At 48.6% G+C, this 19,802-nt stretch overlaps 1 long non-coding RNA gene across 1 annotated transcript; it reads left to right on the forward strand.

The window, feature by feature from the left end:
- Window positions 1-12,518: 12,518 nt before the first annotated feature.
- On the forward strand, window positions 12,519-19,195 carry LOC122237402. The gene is made up of 2 exons (XR_006215931.1): window positions 12,519-12,730; window positions 18,658-19,195. It is a non-coding gene; the product is annotated as an uncharacterized LOC122237402 (long non-coding RNA).
- Window positions 19,196-19,802: the final 607 nt, after the last annotated feature.

The raw sequence follows: 19,802 nt of genomic DNA on the forward strand, positions 1-19,802 counted from the left end.
TCTCTGAACATCAGCTTTCTTAGTAACGAAGTGGGACTAAGACTTATGGCAAAGTTGTGTTGAGACTTAAGTAGGATTATGTATGTAGGATGCTTGCACAGAGCTGGCATATGCTAAATGCCCATTCTGTATTCCCACTTATTTACCCCAGGGGTAAAATGACTTACCCTAGTTCGCTCCACTAGAGAAAGGCAGAATTGGGGTCCCTGTCTGTCCTTGCCACTGAGGGGCAGGCCATTCCTAAAGGGTGATAGGAATGACTTATCAATACAGCTTCAGTGACTGATAGATCCTAAGGATGGCCTCAGCACTTTCTTCCATGCCTAGGTGTAGGCTTCTTTGCAGTGTGAATTGATTGTCCTTCCCAATAAAAGACTGACCCTCTTTCCCCTCCCCCTTGAACCTGGGCTAATCCTGGGACTTTCTTTGATCAATAGCATGTGGCAGAAGTGACATTAGGTCTTGAGTGCCTGCTCTCACCTTCTAGGTGCTCTGTGACTCCTGTGTAAGGAAGCCCAGCCCTTAAGGATGAACAATCACACAGAGAGAGAATTCCAGTCATCCCAGTAGCTCAAGCCGTCACCACTGAGGCACCAGACATGGGACTGGGCCAGCTGGACAAGGCAGCCAGCCCCCTTAGTTGTCATTTCTTCTCTTCACTGGCCAACTCACGGTGGCATACTTGACCCCCATGAGACCAGCAGAGGGACTGCCCAGTTGAGCCTGGCCCAATTACAGACTCCTGAACAAATACATTATCTTGGTCTTAGGTCATTAAATTTGGGTGGTAGATTGTTGTGCAGAAACAGATAACTAATTCCTAAGATAAGATACTAGGGAAGTGTCAGTAAAACTGCATAGATACTAGAGTCAGATACCAAAGTTACCCTAGACATGGTTTTGGGTTTTTTTTTTTTTTCCTTTAAATTATGTTTGATTATCCACCATCTTGTGGTCCTTTTGACTAAAGATGAAACCATGAACCTGATGAATTTACAAGGACTTATTCTTCTGATACCTGTAATTCTTTGAATAAATAGACACGGTGTGCTCTTAAATGCAGGGCTCAGGCCCAGGGCCTCGTTTGTTCCCACCTCATCTCTCTGACCAATTAAGGACTGGACCATATACACCTAATAGAGGGTCTTGGGAATATTCTCAGTGCCAAATGGGAGTCCGCAGTAAAGCTTGGGACCAAGCCTCTGCATCCTTGACCCCCGCCCCCAACTTCCTGTCCCTTTGGGGCCAGTTGGTGAGAATGTGCTTGCCTCTAATCAGCATCTCAGAGACTTCTCAATTGTTCTTAGCAAACAATGCTTAGAAAAGGGGATGCATTCATAGGGAGGATTAAAACAAGGTGTATCAGGAGAGGCTGAACTGATGACTCCAGCCCCGACCCAGCCTGGGTTGTTCTTTTCAGGTCACCCGGCCTGAATTTGCCCAAGAACAAGGGACAAGACTGAGGTGACTTCATGCAGTGGAAAACAGACCACATCCTCCCTGAGAGCCCAAACGGAGGCTGGCTTCAGAGAAACTGATCTGCATGCCAGTGGGAATCATCCTGGTAAAATATTCCCCGGCTCATCAGCTCGTCTTTAAGTAGAGTGAGATGGATAATGGGGGTCACAAGCCACCTGTGAAGCCTACTTTGCAATCTGGGGTGCAGGTGGCTACGTAGATTCTAAAGTTCCTCCCTCCCCTTCCGAGGCTGAGTCCCGGTGGCACTGTCCCTAATGTTCTAGGTTCTGTTTCATTCGCTCTCTCTCATACTCCCCTCTTGTTCTCGTTGCCAACAGCAGAGATAGGGCACAGGAGTCAGGGGCGGCTGAAATGACTGGTTTCTGAGCTGTGTTTTCCCTGTTCACTCCCACTGCCCACTGAGAGCACACAGGAGTCAGGGAGGGGCGGCGGGCTGACCCCTGCTGCTCGATGCCGGGTGCCCAGAGCTGTGATATGCAGTCCACCTGTCAGTCAACAGCATTTATGGAGGCTCTGAGGGGGCTCCAGAGGAAAGTACAGATTGCTGGAATGGACACCGGGGAACAGGAACTCTGGCTCCGGCCCTGACCTGCTGCGTGAATTATGGTGGATGAATAAATGAACATTTTTGGCACACTTTACAACAGGCTTTCAAAAGTACTTTCGATTCATCCTCCCCAAAGCACTGGGACATACGTGATATATGATGTACTGTTCCTAATTAAGAGGTGAAGAAGCTGAGGATCAGAGAAGCGAAGCAATTTGCCCAAGGGCACCATAGCAAACAGAACCAGAATCCACTGTCTCCGACCCCTCTGCTTTTCCCACCGTGCTTTGCTACCCTTTGGATGTTAACTTCTCTGAGCCCGAGTTCCATCATCATTGAAATAATGGCAATTTTACTGGGCACCTTCTCTGTGTGAGGTAAGCATGTTACCTGTGTTAGCTCATTTAATCCTTAAAATAACCTATGGGCAGAAACTATTTTTATCCCTGTTTTGGAGATGAGAGAGTTGGGGCTTACAGAGATCAGCCACCTGCCCAGCCAAAGCCAAAGTTCTTAGCCACCTTGCCATATAAGTTCCCATGGGTGACTGGAATGTTTTTTTCCCACCCACTTACCTCACCAGGCAATACAGAAGACAAAATTAGATGATGGATGTGAAAACACTTTTTGAAAGTTAAACATGTGGGGCATAAATATAAAGAAAAATAAAAAATCTCTACTCCTGTAGACCTTATGCCATAACAAAGCCCAAACTAACTTCCAACAAACTGACATAACAAGTCCTCACTGACATAAAGCAGCAGACACAGCTACGGAAAGAAGTTGCAAGGGGAGGGTGACGGGGGTCAGAAGCACCAGTTCTGGAGGTGATTTAAAAGAGGTAAGCTCTGCTTATGTTCCTGGCAGTAAGCAGGCACAGAACATGAGAAAAGAGAGGGATGCCAAGCAGAAACCATGGCCAGACGGGCCACGTTGCCTTGTCCAGGGGAAGGTAGGCAGGAATCCACGCAGCGATGGAGATTCTGATAGAAATGAGCGGAAGTGGGTGATGTTCTTGAGGCCATAGTGTATGTGTGCATGTGTGTGTGAGTGTGTGTGTGTGTGTGACAGGCAGGGCCATTCACCCCCCCACCCCCCACCCTCTACAGCGTCATGCACAATAGCTTCATCCGTTATCTCAAACACAGACCAAAACTCATCTTCCACTAAGCACTTCTTGCTGCCATAATCCTTGATCCCCCACAGAATCAAAATACGCTCTCTGATCTTGGCACAGACTCTTGCTCTCACTTGTGGGCCTTTGCTATGGACTTTTATGTCTCTGTTTATTTTGTGTGTTTCATGAGTGGCTCATGCCTTTAAAGGAAATGCACCACCAGCCTTGGCCTGTCATTATGGCCCTTTGCTGGCCACGGGCTGAGCTGGCCCTGCTCCTGGGATGGGTGAGCCTGGGCTTTTAATTTGCTGTGACAGGAGATAATTGTTGCTTGAGTTTCCACCTCTGAAAATAAACCAGGGTGGTACTTCCCGACTGGGAGTCCAGAGAGGCAAGCTCATCCCTGGGGCCAGCGCCAGGGGGAGGCTTAGCCAGGGCCAGAGTGGCTGGTCTCAATGTCCCTCACCTCCTTTCCTTTTCTGGATTTCAAAACATACAATTAGTGTTTTCTTTAAGATCTCAGAATGGCAACGTTAGGAAAGTTCAGGGAGATTTTCTGATAATGTGTGCAAGAATTCTAGAGGTGGGATTCTGTGAAATTTCAGACTCTGAGGATACTAAACCCTCCACTCGGGCCTAATCCCCAGTTACAGCTGCATTCAAGTTCAAGCACATCAGAGCTTGCCCACAAGGGCTACAGTCCATGCCTTTTTCTTTCTTTCTTTTTTTTTTTTTAAATATGATATCATGCCTAGAAATATCTGGGCAAAGTCCCACCAATCAAAGCCCTCTGGATTGCAAGTCAGGTCTTGGGTTTTGGGTAAAAGGCAAGGCCCTGCTTAGCTATAAAGTGAGGTATCTGGAGATGACCTTCTAAGGTTCCTTCTGGCGCAAGGATCCATTTATCTTGGACTCCATCCACAGGCTTGTCTCACCAGAGTTGAATTGAACGCAAGGTATTGTGAAGCCTGCACGGGTCATACAAGTTCAGATGATACAAAGATGTCTGGGAGTTGTACATTTTAGCTATGCCTTAGGACTAACATAATATAAAAGGAGAACTCAAAGGCAGGGAAGCTCATTGTGGTAGAGAAGAATGAGTCCATGAGGATACTGTCCCGAATGTTCTGGGACCCTGCAGAAGGTTTCTCCGGTGCTCTGGATCTCTCTGTTCAAATCCTGACCCTCTACTCATTGGCTGTCTGACCTTGGGAGAGTTGTCTTAGTTTCCCCACCCACAGCCTGGAGAAGATAAGACACCTGCCTCACTGAGCTGTCATGAGCTTTAAGACAGATGGTGTGAGTATGGTGGTCCTTTGTGCAGCTCACTAAAAATTTCTTACCTTCCTCCTTTTAGGCACATGGTAAGGCTGCAAATCCCTAGCCCCTCGAAGGTGGACTTACCCATGTGACTTGCTCTGGCCAATGAAATGAAAGCAGAAGGTCTCTGTGTCGCTCTGTGCAGAAGCATCGAATAGCCAGTAGGAGACGCTGCTGTGCACCGCCCTGCACACACCCCCCACCCCCGACCATGGCAACTAGGGATGCAATAGATGAAATAGGTGGAGCGCTTTTATTCCAGGTGGACATATAAAGAAATGTGGAGTGGAGCTCCTTAGCTGACCTGCAGTAGACATTTACCGAGATCAAGAAGTAAACTTATTATTAGCTACTAAGACTTTGGCGGGGTTTGTTATTACAGCAAAAACTAGCCTACCCTGACTTTAACAATATATTTGAAGTACCTCACATAGCCCCTAGAACATAGTGATCTAATAATAAATGATTGTTCCTATCTTGATTCTTCTGACAAAAGTCAGGACCACTAGCCTTTGAAGCAACCACACAGAATCTAGCACAGTTCTGAGCAAATGTTTGTACACTCTTTTATAGTGACATTGGATGAATTCAAAGTCACTGGGAGCTACCAGAACCAGGAAAACGCGGTGCCCAAGAAAAGTGAAACTCTTTCCAGCAGCCGGAGAGAGAGAGGACTACTATTTGCCTAAGGTGCAGAATGGTCTTTATGTCCTTCAGTTTTCATCAACCAGAAAGCAGGAAGGAGAACAACTGGTTCCTGTCCCCACTCTCAGTGAAGTTATTTCAGGGCCATAAGCCCAGTGCATTCTTTGCTCAGAGTAACAGGGAACAGGTGCTAGGTGCTTGATCCCAAAACTTGGCATTGATTACTTAACGCAGACACCAAGATCTTTGTTCATGTCGTGTCATAGGAATATTTTCCTCGGAAACTCAGTAAGTTATAAAAACATAAAAATCTTAGTTACATTAGAGTAAAGGGAGCCACAGTTAACGAACCTCATCATTCATTCCTGGTGAGTCTCTAGTGACAAAGGAGTTTATCACAAGTATAGAAGAGGCAGTTCAGGTAGAAGTTAAAAGCATGATCTTGCGGGCACCTGGGGTGGCTCAGTTGGTTAAGCATCCAACTTCGGCTCAGGTCATGATCTCTCAGTTGGTGAGCTCGAGCCCTGCATTGGGCTCTGTGCTGACGGCTCAGAGCTTGGAGCCTGCTTCAGATTTTGTGTCTCCCCCTCTCTCTGCCCCTCCCCAACTCAAGCTCTCTCTCTCTCTCTCTCAAAAAAATAAATAAACATTTTTTAAAAAGGCATGATTTTGGATGCCCATGAGATGTAGGTTTGCATCCCAAATCCTTCACTTACTTGTAAGATAGTATGCATTCAAGAACTTAGAACGGTTTCTTATACGTGAACAATGGTCATCATATACAATGGATTGGCTGATAATTTTTTATATTTCTATTATTGCTTTAGTCACTTATTCATTCAAAAAATATTTGCTTCAGTCTTTTCCCAGTGCCACAACCTCCTTTAATTTTCCTAGCAACATTATGGGATCAGTAATATTGTTCTCATTTTATGAGTAATTAAATTGAGGCACAGAGACAGTAAGAATCTCAAGACCACATGGCTAGTTAAGTGGTAGATTTTGGGTTTAAACCCAGATGTGAAATAGAGAAGTCCCACAAAGTCATAGTCTATAGAAAGGGGAACTTGGGGGTAAATTCCAAAAGCCACATGCCTCCTAGAAAGAAAGAAGAGGATATTTTAATACCACCTAACCCACTCTGAAGCCCAGTGAGCATAAACCTAATGGGGTATTTAATATAGAAAGGTATGCTGACAAAGAGTGTGAGTCACCTCCTGAGCATAAATACCATCTGTGCAGGGAACGTGTGGTTAAACGGGGGAAATGCGTGTCATTAAAAAGTATCCAACTCCCCTGGAAACCACGCAGACCCAACATGGCAGCTGAAGACCAGCCTTCCTTGCTGGACCCAATGGGTCCCCGGAAGGAGATGCTGAATTAGGCCTCTAAACCAACCCTTCGACGTGAGTCTAAAGCTTTTCCAGTAAGGTAAACACTCTCTCAGGCCTCTTACTGTCTCACACCTTCGTTGGCGTAATAAGGTGATCCTAGCTCAGACAAAATAGTGGTTAGGAAGGGATTTTCTTTTTTAGAATCCAGTCAATTATCAGTGCACATAAAGAGCACATAGAGATCACCAGTATTTCCTGGACTAAAAGGGAGCGTAAAGGGCCGGAGTGTTTCATGAATTAGCCTTATGAATTTCCTTGACAGGTTCAGTCTTTAAGCTTCACTAGCTGCTGCCAAGCTGGAGAATTAGGCTCACTATATTTCATTGCCTTTCACTCAATGATTCAACCAATATTGCTCGGGCACCCCTTAAACAGAGTGTGGTTAGGCTCTGTGAGGGAGGCAGAGATGAATTTCCTGCCCTAGGGGAGCTTGCTTGTATGGTAGAAGAGAGAAGTACCCCCAAGGAAGGTTCTGGAAAGGGAGAGCCTATAACAGAGTACTGGCTGTCCAGCAGTGAAGTGGATTTTGGGTTGGAAGAAGGCCACAGTGTTTGAGTCAGGTCTTACCTATTTCATTTGTGAGCCAGTGTTCTCAGGCCTCCCCAGTTTGATGTGATCAGGGAGGCCTGTTAACACGAACACCTACATTTCAGGGCCTCTTGGCCCTTGCCTACATAATTACAGGACCCTTGCACTGCTGTAGAGCCTCCCTGGGGACTATTAGGAGCCCCCAGCGTGCTCATCCCCTGGCGGAGCCCCCGTGAGGGAGGGCAGAATCTGTTTCCCAGCTACTGGGCTGCCACACCCCCCAGGTCCTCTCAGATGCTGTCTCTGTGTTCAGCACAAAGGTGGGAAGATTCTCCTTCTCGCCCCAGATTTCACAAGATACCTCACCAGTGGAGGCCCCTCAGCCTGATTCCCCCAGTCTAGGTCTCAGTCTGTGGTACCTGAGGGGAGAGAAGACCCAAGACTGGGTCCCTTGCTCTGCCTTTGTCTCAACTCAGCCCGACTCACCTAAGCTCAGACACTTCCGTCACCCCAGGCAAAGGGGCTTATGCACATCAATTCCTTCAAATAAAGCCTGAGACTGGGGAAGTGACCTCCCTTCCAGTGGCTCTGTAATTCATCCCCAAGCCAGGAGAGGTAGGAGAGAATTAAATGTAAACCGGATGGGACAGAAGGCATAGTCGGGACTGTCTCAGGAGGCCTGTGGCCACTCTCGTCCCCATCACCCTGGGGTTGTGCCCGCTGGCACTGCCCCAGACTCTGCGGACTCGGTGCTGAATTTACATCTACCAGCCCAAAGTCGCAAAATAAACACCATGCCCAAATCGCAACTGTCTGCCTAGAAATAGTAAGACAGGATTGGTGTAGAGGTTTGAACTTCCACCATATTGACTCAACCCACCGTGGAAGCCAGAGACCCCAGCTTAGGAGATGGCTATTTGCAGCCCGGTTGGTGTCATTTTGGGGGCAAAACAAGGAAAGCCTCTCTGACCAGGGCGATTTTCTCCTCACTTGTACTGAGATGCTGCTGCATCCGAAGGGATCTTATTTAAGATCAGAATCATCCGTTGCGGGTTGATACCTTGACCAGCTTTCTCCCTGGACTTGGGAGCACAGTGTTTGTAGACATTCGTCTCCAGCCAGGTCCAGCCATCTTCGCCTTACAGCTGGGTTTTCTCTGGAGAGACGGCTGTTTAAAGCTCAGCCCAACACTTCCTGACTTTACTGTGCTCGTATCTACAGCAAAACTGCAGTCACTGGTTTGAATGGACTAATCAAGACCTATGGCTTGCTGTCTGCACTAATCACCACTTTCCTAGAGATCAAAGCCACGTGGCTGTGGAGACAGGCTTTCAGCAGCTTTTCTCGCATCCTTTCCTGATCAGAGTGATGTATTACCCGAGTGCCATGATCAGCTCAGGGTATCTTTACTTCAGCTATTTGGTACCAGACTGTGGAGTATTTGGTGATTTAACAGTTTGTGTCTATGCTTAACCTGCCTTGTAAATAACCCTTGGATTTAAAAAGAAAAAGGAAAAAGGGAAAGGAAAAGAAGAAGAAAAAAAGAAAAAAGGAAGACACAGAGAAAGGGAAATGAGAAAAAGAAAAAGAAAAAGAAAAAAAAAGCCTTTTCCATGTGAGTCTATGAAACGGAAGGAGGTGATACTTGGGAAATAGAAAAGGCCCCATTCAGTCCCGGGGATAGACAAGCACGCTGGGAGGAGGAAGGGCTGCAAGGTCTGGATGAAATGGAGCATGCCCAATCGGAACAACTCTCAGAGGAGGCGGCCCCAGGGCATGCGCTCCTGGCACTGGGCTCACCCTCCTAGCTATGGGAAGCAAACCCGTGGGATTCCCACAGACGAAGAAGCCTCTAGGGCAAATCCCAGGTTTCAGGGCCCCTGCGATCTTCCTGCTAACCACCTCAGAGAATGAAGTACAACCATCTAAGCGTTTGGATTCTTTCTGTGCTGCCCCTGTGGGAGCAAAAGGTCTATTCTGAGTCTGTACCAGGCGTTCACATTCAGGTGAGCTGGGTACTGAGCAGGTGGGGCAACAGCTCAGTGGAGGAGGGTTGCAGACCAGCTCTCCAGGTTGCTATGACCACAGAGCCCCGGAGCTCCATGGGATCAGCTATCTCCCCATCCCCCACAGCCTCCCCGAAAGGCTCCCTGGGTACCACTCAGGCTCTTGTGCTGAGTACTGCCTCCCTCATCTTTTCTCTGCCACGTGATCTCCCAGGACTAACCTGACCTGCCTGGCCTCATCTTGATAGCACCTTCCCCACGGTGTGTATTTAGCACTTGGACCAGGAGGCCGCCAGGTGGTTCCAAAGGCGCTTACTGGTGGCTCAATAAATATTTGGTGGATGAATGAATGAATGAATGAGTTGTAAAATTCCAGGTCTGCCTCCTCCCAGCTCAGACTGGGAGGGTGAGGGGAGTGGTTTGAGCTGCCCACCACCTGCTCCAGTCTGAAGACTGGGAAGAGACACCAGAGTTATGGGAGCAAGAGGGGACTCCTTGCTTGGGACACTTTCTCTAGTGCTGCTGCCATAGGGGCGGGGCAAGGCTCTCTTGTCAGGATGAGGGAGGAAGGAGCATCTCCTCTGAAGCCCCCGCTAAGCGCAAACGACCGCAGCATTTCTCCGTTTGGAGCCTGGAGTGTGTGCAGGACACAAAGCACACAAGCGATGAGTGCTTCCCTGACCCTCAGAGCTCCCTCGTTAGGTTGTTTGTGACCGGATGATCCCCTGGACGAAACGATCCCTACAGCCATCACTCAGATTCCCAAGAACAGGAGTTTCCACGTCACAAGACCTCATCTGCTGGAACTAGCCTACTGCGCTCACGGCATCACAAGGCGAGGTGGCTACTGCCCGAGCCTCCTGACAACCAGCCTCCTTGGTTCACCTTGAAGGCAGAACTTCACGGAAGCTGAGTGCGAAGGGGGAATGTGTTAAACCAGGTGTCTTCGGAATCCTCCGGAAAATGTTATAACCAGACTGGCTCTGCAGAGTCTGATAAGTGCCAGAGACGGAAAGGGTGGGGTTGGGTGGTGTCACAGTCAGTTATAAAGCTGTGATGCAGGCTGTGTGTCCCCTGTGTGTGCTCTCAAAGTCAATTCGTAAGACACACAGTCCGGAAGAGTGTCTGACAATGGCAGGGGCTCAGTAGATAGTTGTTGATGGACTGGTGTCGCATTGTCCCCAGCTTCCTGAGTACCCGGTGGCATAGAGCCATCTTCCCAGAGGCCAAGGCGGATCCCATCATGGTTCTGACCCACCCGGGGCTCGAGGCACAGGTAGCCTGTCCACTTCAGACATCCACGCCCCATGTTGGCTAGAAGAGAAGCTCTGAATGGTCACGTAACTGTGTTTTGCTGTTAAAAAGGGCAAACCCTGGATACGAGCTCACAAGCTATTTCTTTCCCTGTGGAAAAGTGGGCTCTACATCAGGAAGCAAGCTTCTTCCTTGCCCAGAAGATTCATAGTCAAATGCTTGTAGGGGAGATTACTGAAACTCCAAAAAGGTCAGAAATGCCTCCTGCCTTTCTCGAGCATTCATTCTAACCCAAAGGGATGGCTCAGTACAGGCTTGTTCGCACCCTGGCTGTGTGAGCACTGGGCAGCTCGAGGAGCCTTGGGCAGAAAGCACATGCGTACCTGGCAGAAGCCACATTGACAGGTGAGGTCTGAAGTGAAGGCAAAAGGAAATGATTTTGTGAAGCCTCGGGTTGACCAGAAACACCCACCTCTTGACCTTGGCCTTGCCACTCAGGGTGATTCACAGGGCGTCCTCAGGGAATCTCACCAGTGCTCTCCAGCAGAGGTATTTGTCACGTGCTGGTATTTCCAGCACTCGTCTTCCAGCTGACCTCCTCTCTGGGGGCTGCTGGGGGCCCATTAAGCTACCCAGGATGGCGAGTCAGCAAGCTGACATCCTTAAGAAGGTGATGGTTGGCTTTGACTCAGGAGCACCCCGGACTGAACGTTCTCTCTCCCTTGCCTAACCGAACCCCCAAGATCACCTTTCCTAAGAAAGAGCTTCTCCAGAACATCTCAATCTTAGCTCCTTCTGCTGTCCCTGCCATGTGGGCAGCCCCTAGGTGACAGTACTTGCCGTCACTTCATGGGTGGTGGCACTGTACTGGTTGCACAGCGATCACTTACGGAGTTTCTTGAAAATCCAGATTCCTAGGTGCCACACAAGAAGCTTCCTGTGGGGGAGACAGGACATGGAGAAGAGCAGCTCATATTCTGACTCATTCTCAGGTGCTTCTACGACACCGCAAGGACTGGGGACCACTGGCAATTAGAGCATCGAGACTTTGAAAGTGCATTCATTCAAATATCCGTGCCTCTGTTCAGACCTCCGGAAAAGCAAATTTGACTGTTTTGCTTCCTGACAGCGTTAGAAGAAGCAGTTCCCTCTTTTCCTAAAACAAGGTTGTTCTCTGGCTTCTTGATACATCCTAGACCAGCGGGAATCTGCAAGTGGCTCCAAGGCGATGCGGCCAACAAAGGGCCTTCCTAAGCAAGCATTCCAGACTCCCACAGACGCAGGTCCAGCATGTTCCCAAACTGCTGGAAAGGAGTGAGGCTGGGAGTTTTCCTTCAGGGCTCACCAGATCCCAAAAGCTTCTAGAAGGAGTTTTCCTGGGCTAGCAAGAATTTACAGCTCGGGAAGAGATCCAACTTGATGCATGTTTTGCAGAAAAAACTCCTGGAAATGGCTAAATTCCCCATATCACACGAGGGACAGAAGTGTGTCTTAAAAAAAAAAGGCAGGGTATATGTTGCTAATAACAAGACTGAATTAAGTTCTTAGATTCTGCTTGTTGCCAGTGCTGAGGCAGGAAATAATTCATTCTCCTTTAATTAATCTTTTTGTTTACATTATTTGCTCCCCAGGACTGGCTGAGAGAAGCCCTGTTTCTTTGTTTTGTTTTGCAGTCCTTGGTCAGTCAGATTTGGTGGCATTGTTCCTCAGCCCAGGGGGTCCTATGGGCAAAGCCCTTGTCACAACACACCCACGGTGGAATTAAGGAGGGGCACAGCAAAGACTAGCAACAGGCCCACCCGGTCCTGCAGTCGGGTAGCACCTGTCCTGTCCATCAGCGCTGCCCCTGACCACTGCCAGCTGGGCCAGGTAGGACTCGCCTGTGTGTTGGGGGTAGAGGGAGGGGGAGGGGAGCCATGTCTGCCTCGCTCACACTTGGAAGCCCTGTTCTTGGCAAGGGGTTAATGAACATCGAATGCAAGAATGATAGGGTGAGGGAAAAACAGATGACTTCTAAAGTGGGCTGGACCGGTTTCTCCATCTCAGTCTCTTCACGCACGTATACATCTAGCGCAGTCGGGGTGGGGGAGGGGAGGGAAGAGGGAGGGAAGGAGGAAGAGAGATGGAGAAGAGGAGGAGAGGAAGGGAGGGAAAGAGGGAGAGACAATGATAAAAGCACAAGGTACTCCATGGGTCAAAATCATAGATGTTGCCAGGGGGTGAAGGCAGGGTCCCCGGTCACAGTGGCTTGGAGATTCCAGGCCCATCAACGGCTCACTTCACCGCGTCCATTCCTCACGTGCCGCGTCGAGAGGTCAGAGCAGGCCATCCTAACTGGTTCTAGACTGGACAGGCAATGTCTGCCCACCCTGCTCCCGGCCCGCCGTCTCCAGCCCCAGAACGCCCAGGGGAGGCATGTGGAGTCCTGCTTTTTTCACAGGTTGGTTCTTTATCTCTTTAAATTCAAGAAGCCACTGGTTTGATCTCTGGTTTACTCACTTCATGACACTGGGGGGCCAGAGGGGGCCCCACCTCTTCCCAGTATTGTCAGCCCAGGTCAGGGAGAGAAGGCCCAGGAGCCAATGCTCATGAGGGTGGCAGCCATCACATTTAACCCTTTCCTCCCCTCTCTGCTTGCTTCCCGGCAAAGGCATGTCCTGGCAAGGTCAGCTGAGTCCGTCTAAGTGTCCATGGTTCCATGGCATGGCACACGCCCTTGGTGAAGAAAGCGGCTCTTCTCGTGTGCAATGGAGAGATCCTACTTTATATATATTTTTTCGGCTTTCAAATAACAGGAGAACATTGCTGTTCTTTTGGCTCAAGCAAAAATAAGATGGTTTTGTTTTTGAAAACCCTATTTAAAGGGTTCATTATCTCACAGGCTGCTAACTATATACTCTGCGCCACACTCAATAAAAGCTTCATATAACTGTCTTTGAAATTAACAGCCACCTCTTGTGCTTTTCAAGTTATTAAAGACGCTGGCATGGTGGAGAGACTGTAAACTTTCTATACTGGTGATTAGTCAGCGGGGCCACATCCCACCAAATCCCCCAGGGCGTTCCCAACAAAAAGTTCCTTGTGACCCAAGCACCAATTTTTCTTTCTTGTCTGTTCATTCTAATTCCACTCAATTACTCCTGAGCAAGCTGTTTTATTCCTGTCAACTCATGTTATTTACTGGAGCCTGTCAGGAGGACTGGAGTGGAGGCTGATATTATGTAGGATGTTTTGAGACTCATTAAAACACTTTAAAACAATCACCTATTGTGATATTCACGGCCCTATATGGGGTGGCCTTGCCTGGGCCATTTGGAGCCTGGATCACTTTATTTATATGCTATTAAAAGTTTCAGATGAGAATGCTTTTTCTTGCTACAAAAATTTTGGACCTGGGAACCCAGGATTGGGTCTGGGCTTCTGGAGGCTTCTGGGCAAAGATCCAAAAGTTAACAGATTAAGTGTGTGTGTGTGTGTGTGTGTGTGTGTGTGTGTGTAAGGGTGTGTAAGGGTGTTATCCAGGAGCAGCTCTACCTCTGACTAATGGGCTGAAGAGGAATGGGGGTCAACAGGCAGTTCCAAATAGCAAGAGACTCTTGCCTTCTGGAAGAGAAGGTGGTTTCCCTGGGACAGTGTGTGTAAGAGCAGTTTTCCTCTGCAGATGGAAAGGTTCCCTGCTGTGTCACTCTTGGTCCATCATTATATAATCACAGAGCAATTTGTAGGAACAAGGCACCACGCTTAGATGTCCTGAGGGCGTAAAGCAGATAAGTTCATAGTCCTTGCATCATTCGATGAAGGATCCACTTTGCTGGCAGCATGCGGTGTCAGGTGCCAGGTGAGTACGTGAGCCAGTGAGGGACCAGAGCAGTCACATTATGTCCGCCCCCCCTCCCACCTTCCTCTTGCTTCCCACGGCAGCCTCCCGGCTTCCTGTGCTCCTGCGGCTCGTCCTCGTCTCTTTTTTTTTTAATTTTTTTTTTTTAACGTTTTTATTTATTTTTGAGACAGAGAGAGACAGAGCATGAACAGGGGAGGGTCAGAGAAGGGAGACACAGAATCTGAAACAGGCTCCAGGCTCTGAGCTGTCAGCACAGAGCCCGACGCGGGGCTCGAACTCACGGACCGCGAGATCGTGACCTGAGCCGAAGTCAGCCGCTTAACCGACTAAGCCACCCAGGCGCCCCTCGTCCTCGTCTCTTCTGCTACCCCTGGTGACCCCAGGGCAGCCTAGATAGTCCCTGTGACTGGAGGTCGACTCCTGTGCTCTAGGCGCCTGGACTCCAATGAAGAAGCCGTGCTCAAGCTGGGGAGGAAGTAGAGAATTTTTGCTCACCAAGTCCCCAAATCTGGAATTGCTCTTTTCTTCAGTGGTTCTAAGATGTTCTATAACGGCAGTGGTTGCTACGGACTCAAAGCAATGCTCAGGAAAAGTCTAAGTTAAGGGCACCTGGGTGGCTCAGTTGGTTGAGTGTCCAACTCTTGATTTTGGTTCAGGTGATGGTCTCACGATTCATGAGTTCGAGCCCTGCGTTGGGCTCTGTGCTCATAGCTTGGAACCTGCTTGGGATTCTCCCTCTCTCTCTCTCTCTCTCTCTCTCTCCCCCTTTGCCCCTCCCTCGAGTTCTCTCTCTCTCTCAAATAACAAGTTTTTTTTTTTTTTAAAGAAAAAGTCCAAGTCAAAACAGCATACATCACCTCACACACTTCTAGAACATGGTTTTCCCACAAGTGTCTCATCTGCTCACACATGCCATTCTCACCCAAGTCAGGGAAATACAAGGGATCATTCCAAAGCAGCACTGGCAGGGGAAGTGAGCCTGCAGGTCTAGAGCTATGTGCCATGGGGCACAGCAGTTCTCCTTCTTCAAATGCATAAAGAGGAGATTGAACTAGACCAACATTCTCATGCTGTACTTTAGGCATGAGATGCCAATCTATGCTCCAAGAGAAGTTGATTTCCAGTCAGATCCACTGAGGAAACACTACTTGCTATCTCCCTAGTTCCTAGACTGGCATCCTGCTCCCATGAATTTAGAAAGTGCTGTGTTAGCTGATGTTCAGAACTTGTCCCAGCTGGAAATTCTAGGATGCAACAAACAGGAAATGTGGATATCCAAAGTTATACGGCATTTGCCCAGGCACCTGGGGGGACATACATAAAAATAAAATCAAACCCACAGACCTATCTCTTAGCCTGGGGTGAACCCAGCATTTGCATTTCCAACAACTCCCCAGTCAGTTGTGATGGGTAGCAAGCATCATACTGATAAGTTGGGGCCCAATTTAGACCCAGATGCTTTCACAGGGCAAGGAAATGAGGGAAGAGTGAAAGCAAGGTTTTGTGGGGTTTTTTTTTTTTTAGAGTTTATTTATTTTTTGTGCGCATGTGTGTGTGTGTGTGTGTGTGTGTGTGTGTGTGTGTGAGAGAGAGAGAGAGAGAGAGCGTGCCCAAGCAGAGGAGAGGAAGAGAGAGAATCCCAAGGAGGCTCCACACTGTCAGAGCAGGGCTAGAACTCATGAACTGAGAGATCATGACCTGAGCTGAAATCGAGAGTCAGACGCTCCACCAACAAGGCCACCCAGGTGCCCCAGAGAGCAAGGTTTTCAATTGCTCGCTTCTGTTCACAGGAGGGCTGATTGTGCCTTTAGAAGACACTTCACCAGAAGTCAACAGTTGAAGATGCAGTGGGGCAGAATTTGTTTGGTTTGGTTTTAAACCTCAGACCAAGGGGCGCCTGGGTGGCTCAGTCGGTTAAGCGTCCGACTTCAGCTCAGGTCACGATCTCACGGTCTGTGAGTTCGAGCCCCGCGTCGGGCTCTGGGCTGATGGCCCAGAGCCTGGAGCCTGCTTCCAATTCTGTGTCTCCCTCTCTCTCTGCTCCTTCCCCGTTCATGCTCTGTCTCTCTCTGTCTCAAAAATAAATAAACGTTTAAAAAAAATTAAAAAAAAAAATAAACCTCAGACCGACACTCAGACTATATCCTAAGGGCAAATGTCTATGGCTCAGTTGCTAGGTAGCCATTGCCTGGGGCCAGATGGAAAGTGACGCTGGCTGTTGGCTCTAGAGGCTTTGGGGACCTGAGAGAAGGGCGCCTGTGAGACGTGGCCTTCTCAGTGTCCTCTGGCTGCAAGCAGAGCTGACCCAGCCTTCTGTCCAGGGGCTTAGAGCTTTGGGGCAGAGAAGGCAGGAGTTCAGGAACAGGGCCAGATCAGCTTCCCAGGCCCGCAAGGTTAGTTCTCACCAACTAGGCCTAGTTTCTCACCGGGGAAAAAACGCTGCTGCCCCTGTATCCCTGGCCTTCATCCACACACACACAGGAGAGCTGCTCGGCCCCCTGCCCACTGGCAAGGCCGCCTGCTGACTGAGAGAGTCTGCTCTCCCCAGGAGGACAAGCCAGAAGTGATGGATCTTTCACAGACTGAAGTTCAAGGTGAAGTGCAAGCCTGGAAAATAAGCCTTATTACTACTCCCTCTCATATATTCCACAACCCAGACGAGCTAGATGACTCACCACTGTTTAGACAGATTCCGTTCTCCTCCTTGAGCATATTAGCTTCTGTTTTTCCTTCCCCACCCGTCCGTTGGACTCCTACACATACTTCAAGGCCTATGTCAAATGCCTCTTCCACTGATCTCTCCATTAGATGCAGGGATATCACTCCCCTTCGGAATTGCCAGAGTATATTATTTGCATCTATCAACTGGCATTTTTTTTTTTTATACGATAGTTGTTTTCTGTCTCCTTCTTTCAGAAGCTGGAAGCCGGAAGGCGGCATGTTTCAACATTGTGCTTTCTATGTAGCAGGTACGCGGTGACCATTTATGGAATGGAACGTATTGTCCTTGCCGACAGTCCTTGCAAAGCATCACAGCCCTCGCTACCTGTTGGAGGGCAACCGTTGGCACTGTCTCCATCTCTGCAGCATGGTGCCATCATCAAGCACGTGACGTGGCACTGACGGTGTGGGGGTGCCTCCTGAGCAGAGTCAGCATCTTGACTGAAGTGTCTGGACCCCTTTGAGTTCCAGTCCCCACATGGGGTTGAAAGACACTCCGTTCTCCATTGAATTTGCAATCCTCAAGAAATAATGAAAAAAATGGAAATTTATTCCACCGAGAATATAACGTGGGTGTACACGTGGGCCACATTTTGCAACAGATGGGTAACTTATCTGATTAACAGCGCTGATCATTTGTCATAACGTAACACGTTATATCCCATCTTTATCATCTAGAATTTCCATGTTTGTAAATCTCACCTCCCTAAGAATGACGAAGCTTCGTGAGAACAGAATGAGTGACTTACCCAAAGGTGGAGAAGCCATGGGTGTTAGAGTCAGATCTGGATCCAAAGTTTGGTATCATTGCTACTTAGCCAGCCACCTTGGGTGAGCTGCCGAGCTCCTTTGAGCTGGTTTCCTCATTTTTAAAACCAGAGCAATGCTGCCCACCCCTGTGGGAACCAAACATGCCAACGGTACAGATTACTGGCACGTTACCTGTCCTGAACTAGGGGTTCCGTGCCTCCCCTTCCCTTCTCTCCTCCTCTGCTCATCCTGTAAAATACACAGATGCTCTAAGATTTCTGCCACCAAGTTTTCCGAACCTAATGCTGAGCGAAAGTGATCCTGGTATACTTATCAGGATGTGCACACAAAAATATTAGAAATTAGGACTGTCACAGGAAATGCAAAACATGTGGCCGCTGTGTTAGGACACTACTTGTTCAGAAGAAGAAAACAAAAACACTCCCTAACGACTCTTGCCACATGGAGAAGTCTTAACATGATTTCCAAACCACCACTTCTCCTTGGGCCACGGGGCCACAGCGTACAAGGGGCAAGAAGGCCATCCTGCTGCTCTGAGCCCTGCAACGGGAGGCACCTTCTCAGATTTATCACCCGGAAACTTCACCTCCGTGACTCCGAGGGGAAGGTTTCCATGCGGTCTGCCCACCTGCTGACCCTGGGGCATGATGTCCCATTTTCCATGCATTCTTCCATTCGTGTCCTGTCCCGTGACATTTGCCTCGCAAGCACTTGAGAACATCAGGCATCTGCTATTTAGTCTATAACCTGACACTCAAATTAAGAAAAATAAATGAGCTTACGCTGGCCTTGGGTATTTCCAGTAGCTGGAAATTCCCGTGGCTGAGAAACCTCGTGAAGCCATCTTACTGCAGCATTTTATAGATCTGGCTGCAGGGGCCAAATTACCCTGCCCAGTGAGGTGGGCAGAAAGAAAGCCTGCTGATGACAAAATCTCTTTTCAACTAAATGATTATTTTTGTCTTGATGTATGTGTGGTTATGTTGTTATGAATGACGGTGGTTTTGTTTTGTTTTTTTTTTTCTTTCCCAAAGTTTCAGAGAGAAGAGAGGCATGTCTTTAATTCACTACCCAGGAAATAGCGAGCGTGGTTCTTCTTCCAAAATCCCCATCCAAGAAGCTGATGGCAGGCCTCTGAAACAGACCACCTGTGGGCACGTCACGAAGAAGTGGGCTTTGTTTTGACCAGGGCCTGTGGAAGGGGACGCTCAGTGCTCCGTCCCTTAAATGCACTAAACGGTCGTTAGCCAAAGTGGATTTAACACACAGCCTCAAAACCAGCAGCTGTCTTTGCCACAGACATTGACCCCATCCCGCGTATAGACAGGCATCGTGTGTAATTACCCGGAGCATTTCCCTCACTGCGGAGTAAACTCGGGGTCTTCCCACCGGGGACGTTGCTGTGATAGAGTGGCCTGGATGTGGCCTGAGAAAGAATAGTTGTGGTGTACATACTCCATCCCAACTGCTTGTTCCCTCTCCGTGACCTACCCTTTGTGGGAAGCCAGGAATGCCAAATATTTCTTGCCGCTCTGCCCAGGCCTTTACTTACACTCCTCCCCACTCTGCGGCCCCAGACCTGGCCTTCTCCCTGGGCAGCTCAGGGCCCTCTGTCTCTCTCCTTGTTGAACGACTGCATTTTTGTTGGAGATGGTACATGAAACGTATTTCAAATAAAGCAAGAAGAAAGCATAAAATGATGTCTACGGGACCACATGCCGCCATGCTCTGGCAGGGTAGATGTGCAATCCCCACGTAGGAGACTTCCTTGATAATGGCACAGTGTATCAAAGTTTCTAGGCTGGAGATACAATCACTTTTTTCCAAAAATGAAATGAGAGCCAGTCAACTGCAGACCAAAGGAACACAAGGTGGAAAATGGATGGGGAATGTTTTTAAAGAACCCACTGGCCACGCTGGGTATTTGTTTCCTGAAGGGGAGAATTAAGCTCTCAGATCAGGTCTTTCATTTTTTGGTTTCGTTTCTAATTCTAGAATCTCCTCCGACCGCACTGGGAGGGCAAAGGGGGAAGACGGCTTCTTCTGTAGTTTTTGCTCCACATTTGTGAGGACATTTTCTTCAACAAATCTGTTTTGCCCCAAGGTACATTCTCAAAATATTTCCAGGCAGTGTAACTCCAGAGGTGGGGCCTCAGGGAAGCTATGAATGTCTTCATTG

This window comes from Panthera tigris, chromosome A3 (assembly GCF_018350195.1).
Source record: "Panthera tigris isolate Pti1 chromosome A3, P.tigris_Pti1_mat1.1, whole genome shotgun sequence".
NCBI classification, from domain to species: domain Eukaryota; kingdom Metazoa; phylum Chordata; class Mammalia; order Carnivora; family Felidae; genus Panthera; species Panthera tigris.